This window comes from Sinocyclocheilus rhinocerous, unplaced genomic scaffold (genome assembly GCF_001515625.1).
Source record: "Sinocyclocheilus rhinocerous isolate Xijiao unplaced genomic scaffold, SAMN03320098_v1.1 scaffold497, whole genome shotgun sequence".
Taxonomy (NCBI): domain Eukaryota; kingdom Metazoa; phylum Chordata; class Actinopteri; order Cypriniformes; family Cyprinidae; genus Sinocyclocheilus; species Sinocyclocheilus rhinocerous.
Genome location: NW_015633189.1, coordinates 250,492 through 256,552, shown reverse-complemented (window position 1 = coordinate 256,552; position 6,061 = coordinate 250,492).

Genomic DNA, 6,061 nt, shown 5'->3' with positions numbered 1-6,061 from the left:
GGGGGGGGGGGGGTGATCTCTTATAATAGATATCTTAGAAAGAACCTCTCTCTCTCTCTCTCTTTTTTTTTTCAAAATTCACCATGCTGTTTATATTCATTGAACTGATAGCAACAATACAGATGGTATTGTCAAAGTGCTGTTTTAAAACTCTCATCTGTTTTCCTTTAATTCCCCCACCCCGCTTCCGACCCTTTGTGTCATTTCTCTGCCTCATGCATACACTCTCAGTGAGAGATACACTTTTTTCAAGTTCACAGGATGGCCCGCCCATCCGCTCAAAACCACATGCTCTCCGTGAAGAGCACAGTACTCTCTCTCTTTTCTTTTCTTTCTTGACAGACTCACACAAACACACATCACATAGGCAAATGCCTCCACCTCAAACATATCACACCTGATATAGGTCATAGGTTTTAGGTGTATTAATTAAAACTAAAGCACAAAGGGAAATCAAAGCCAAGTGGATTTACAAATTATAATTAATTTGAATTTCTGAATTATAATTCATTTCAAACATTACAATAAGTACAAACGTATTTTTTTCATTGCTTTGGGGAAGTTAATAAGATTGGCCTAAAAAGTTTTTATTTTTATGCCAATATTTACGCCTAAATCTACAGTATTTAACTGCTGAGAACAGTGGAAGAAATATATTGGCTAAGAATTTCCAAAAAAAAGTGTTCATAGCTGTTTTTCACCTTTTGTCTGACGTTCATGAGAAAATAAAATAGCACTTGATGGACCATGATAAGAGTTCAGCATTAGTGGTTAACACAAATAGTTCTTTTCTGATGTGTTGCTGCGGTCATCTTCACACTTTTTAAGGCCTTACACAAAATAACCAAAGGCCTCAAAAGTGAACAATTGGATAAATCCAGAAACGTTTTGTGAAGTCGGATTGGCATATACATGCATTCATATCACCATGGATTAAAAAAAATAAAATTCAACATAAACACACTATTCATGGCCATAAATATGTGGAATCCAAAACCATTGGCATTAATAGTGAGTTGGTCCTACCTTTTGCTGCTGTATCTGGGAAGACTGTATCTGTGATGACTTAAGTCACAGTAGGTGCTCAATTCATCCAAAATGTGTTCAGTGCTGTTCACATTTAGGTTTTTTGCTGACCAGTCAAGTTCTTTCACACCGGTAAATTATTTCTTTATGGATCTCACTTTTATGCCCAGACATATTGTCATGCTGGAACAGGAAAGGTGCACTAAAAAGTGTGCATGCTGCATGATTGATTGTATGCACCTGCTAGTAATGGGTGCAGTTGAAATAGCGAAACCTGTTAATTAAAAGGGTGTGTGTTTTGTTACTCTCTCATGATATTAATCTCAGTTGTGAAATTATTTAATAAAAGAGACAAAAAAAGAAGTATAAATATTACATCTTTAGATGAAACCATAATAACTTCTTTTTATGAAACCCTGCAGGTTTTGGGCTCAAACTTTAATTTGCTTCCTTGATTATCTAATCCTAGTGCAGTACCCTAAGGTACAATAGCTAAAAGGTACATCTTTGAACCTTATTTACCCCTAAATGCTACATATTAATAACTTAAATGTAAAAAAAAGTGTTGTACCTTTTTTCAAAGAGTGTACTGTTTCATCTCTGGACTTCACTCTCAGAAAAAAAGGTACAAAAGCTGTCACTGGGGCAGCACCTTTTCAAAAGATATTAATACGTACACTTTAGGTACAAATATGTACCTTTAAGGTACTAAAATGCACCCTTTAGGGGTAAATAAGGTACCTTTTGAAAGGGTAACCCCCCACCACCCCCACCCCCACAGTGGCAGCTTTTGTACCTTTTTTCTGAGAGTGAGCTTTTTGAAGTTCTTTTTTAAAGCAAATGTTCAGTGCTGCTACTTACATTATACAGGAGGCCTACAAATTTGAAAATGCATAACAAGAGCTACAAAAAATGTTGCGTGTTTTGTGTTTTGCTGTTGAGCTTTGGCCTGGCAACACTGGTCAAAAATAAACTAGCTAGCTACCAATAACACTGTGCATCTATTTCCTTAATACCATGCAGTTTAGCCAAACGGTTTAAGTTAGCAACATAATATCACATCTCACACTTAAACCCATTTGCTTCTGTATCCCTGTGTCTCCCACATTTTCCACTAGATGGCCAGGAAGATCACAAGAACAAGGTCTTTCACCATCCATGTGCAACATAGACAACATTCGGTGTGGAAAATAACACAGAGATCTAAATAACAACTAGCTGCTGCCTATTTAATAATCAGGACTTTGTTAATATGTACTGATATCTTTCAGTTTTACCGTTACCATCACAAACACACTTAGCCCACCGAGAAACAACAATGCATTGGATTTCCCCTGTAAGTGCCCATATGTCCTACATGTAAAACAAAATGAGTTTGATAGTATGCTAGAGGATCAAACAGCGGGGAGCAGAAGTGAATCTGTTTGCGCAATGAGCCAATCAAAGCAGTGTGAGGCATCAACACGGAGCAGGAGGCTGTGACCTGCGTTTGAACTGCTGACCTGCGTAACTCACTCCTATTGACACACACTACCACACTTCCAACATAACGCTTCAGCAAGCACAGCGAGGCCCTGGGCAAGAGGGATGGAGAGGGGCAAGAGGGGGGAAATGGGAAATTAAAGGGGGACAGGATAGTGTTTGTCAGGATGTAAGTTTATTTTGTAGTGTTTTACACTGAAGTGAAGACAAGAATCAATCTTCTCTGCATCTCTGGTCCAGTGACAGAGTAATGAGACCTGTGTGGTAAGAAATGTCAGCAAAAAGTATAGAGGAAAAGATAATGTGTAGCATTGGTGACGAGTCATCTGTTATTGATAAGTGAGTCAATTATTTTCAGGATCAGTTATTCATCCATGACTGATGATCCCTTGACCTCAATTACACAACTAAACACAACAGTGGCAAGAGGGGTGTTTAAAGATTGTTTTTGGCCTTTCCCTGATTTCTACGAAATACATGATGCAAAATATTCTGTGTACAGTTTGTATTAAATTTGATCAGTATGTTATGCAATGCTCTCAAAAAGTGATTTTCGTTTTGTTTTCCAAAATACTTTTACATCATTTTGCTTCTCAAGTAAATGTTTCTTGATTTAAGAATGTTAAGATATTTGTACTCGAAAACCAAGACAAAAACACAGAATAAAAAAAAAGTCACTTTTTGCGGTGTTACATATTTTACAGCACATATCATGCCGGAAATGTTGCACAATGCACTTGTATGAAAGAAACCTCCTCATGCTCAACCCTTTGCCCAGGTGACCCCATTTTTCTGGCAACAATATGACCTCATCAAAAGGATTTTATATTGCAGTATGTGTGTCTCTTATTTTCAAAATCCGCAAAACACACAACAAGAAACAACATACTATCACATTATCAGTTCAGCTGCACAATTTGGTGATCTAAATATCTAAATCGTTGGTTTCTGAAGCAGATTAGAGGTCTGGTCCATAGATGAACTCAATATCTGTGGAAACCATACTGTTTTCATTAGGCTTTGTGGTGAAACCTTGCAAGTTACGTGGTTTTTGCACAAACCCCCTTTCCTTGTTGGTGACATGCTAGTATGAAAAGACCTAGTTTGACCATGAGTTAGTTTCCACAAACAGGAAGAGTAACTCACAGTCCCCAGTCATGACTGCTTAAAACTATAAAAAACTAAAATGATTTTGAATAAATCAGCCCATTTCATTTAATTTAAAAAAATTTCAGCAATCAGCCAGGTGTTTTTGTAAGTTGGCTTCATTTGATCTTGTGACTGGTATCGCGGCTGTATCTGTCAGGATGCATTTCAGCTCAGTTTTTGGCGGTCATGTAGCACAACTTAGCAGTGCTCATCATTAGCTGTTGCCGCATGGCAAACGGGTGGCGCAGCCCTTTTTTCCATGCGGCAGTATCACAGCTCTGATCTGTCACCCTTTGCTCGCCTTAATGTGTGAAAGTAAGACGTGTTGCGCCTATTAGCACTTTCTGGCAAGGCTGGCATGCTGATCTGTCCTCCCTGGGGAGGCAATATGGTGGCCCGCACTCTGGGCCTGCCAGACAGGGCACCCACTGTCATTCCACATCAGCTTGACATAAACTGCCCAGTCAGGGCAGCTATAAGTACACACACACACACACACACACACACACAAATATAAAAAACAAAACGGGATTCATTTCTATTAATAAAACAATTTCAGTACAATCAAATTGTAAGGTTTTAGATATATATATACATGGGATTACATTTGTCTTTTACATTTAACGCATGCATTATGTTACATAACCTTTTTTTTGTTTGTTTTTATCAACAAATAAATATTTTCCCCCATTAAAAAAATAACACAAATAAATTAAAATATGTATTAAAAATGTTTAAGATCATATACATTCATATGAGATGAAGACTTCAGTCATATAAGGGGCCTAATAACAGCTGTTTTAGTCTACATGGAGCAGGTCGCTTTGTGGTTTGAGATCACATAACCAGCAAAACACTGCTCAGTTACATTTTTGTATTAAAATTGTATTTACACTACTTATTAACTTGTGGCCATTTTTTGTTATTTTGTTTTATTAGTTTGTTCCTTCAATTTAGTTCAATCGTGGCCACGTTGTACTAATTCACTCTGTTGTTTTAGTTTAGTTAAATCGTGGCCATGATTTAACTAAAAACGAGAGAACAAATTTATACATGGCCACGATTTAATTAAATAGTAATGGGAACTATTTAGTACTTTTTTTCTGCATGTCACGTTTGGGCTCCATATTTAACAGTTTACTGTTGAAGAAAAAATGTAATAAAAAATTTAAAAAATAAATAAAATTAACTAAATAAAAATTATAATTAAAAAAAACTGTGTACTAAAATAGTACTTTAAATTGTGTACTATTGATTTACTTTTGTAATTGATTCACTTAATAAATAATTGTGTGAAAATCCTGTAGCCCTTTTAAAATCTATGTACTCAAAATCAGAGTTCATGGTGTTTGAATCAGTGGTGTGAAAAGGTTAAGTACCTGCCAGCGAGGTTAGCGACCCTGATCTCAGCATGCTAGGCCTGATCGTGAACTGCTACTGAGCAGAAACACTCCACAGATCTCCTCTAACATTAGTGGAAAGGTCAAGAGTGGAAAAACGTCAAATAACATCATCCTCCCAACACTTTTAAAGGCCACAAATATTTTGCATGTACTGACAGCGCCCCACATCCGATTGACAGGTTTCTTTATTAATCACATCGTGGTGCACGCAGACTCACTAAAATATCAAAAAATCGGTCGGTTTGTAGTGATAAAGCGACTCGCAGCTGCAAATAATCCCCACACTTGTCCACAATGTGCTATCTTGTTAATCTGACGTTACACTTCCTTCCAGTGATCCCCCAGTGGGCAGGTGAGGTATCATAGCCTGGCGGCAGAGATCGGTTAGTTTTTGACCTGAAATTAATTTAAGATTAAGCGAGCTAGAGGTAGCAGGGATGAAGAAATGCTGGGAGCAGAGGCGTGAGGGGGCAGGGGCGTCTGCTGATCTGTCACAGCTCCACGCCTGGATGCTCAAATTCTTATTAGTGGTGACGAGACAAAGGGGTGACACGTCCCAGCCCACAGGGGCTAGTGCAGACACATACACACGCAAAACCTCTGCATAGACACAAGCACACACACACAATCCACATAAATCCACCTAAATATCCCTATTGGGTTGAGAGGGTCAATTTCAGTTCATTTCAGCTGGCTGAGGTTGCAATCGTGATTCATGATTCATTGTGATGAACTAAATCAATTAAATTGACCCTTACTGGACACATGCAATGCTTTAAATTCATTCACACAAAAATGCGAGTAAAAAAAATCGGGTGGGCGAAGCAGCTGGGATGATGTGTTTGTTAATGAAGAAGCAGTGTGCGCATCACATACACATAAATGTGAGTACACGCAGACACACACATATCATAATGGTTCACAAACAGCTCGGTTGATGGATAGAGGGTGGCAGAAAGCGATGCCTGAGTATGACAAGATGACAAGACTTTGGGACATTT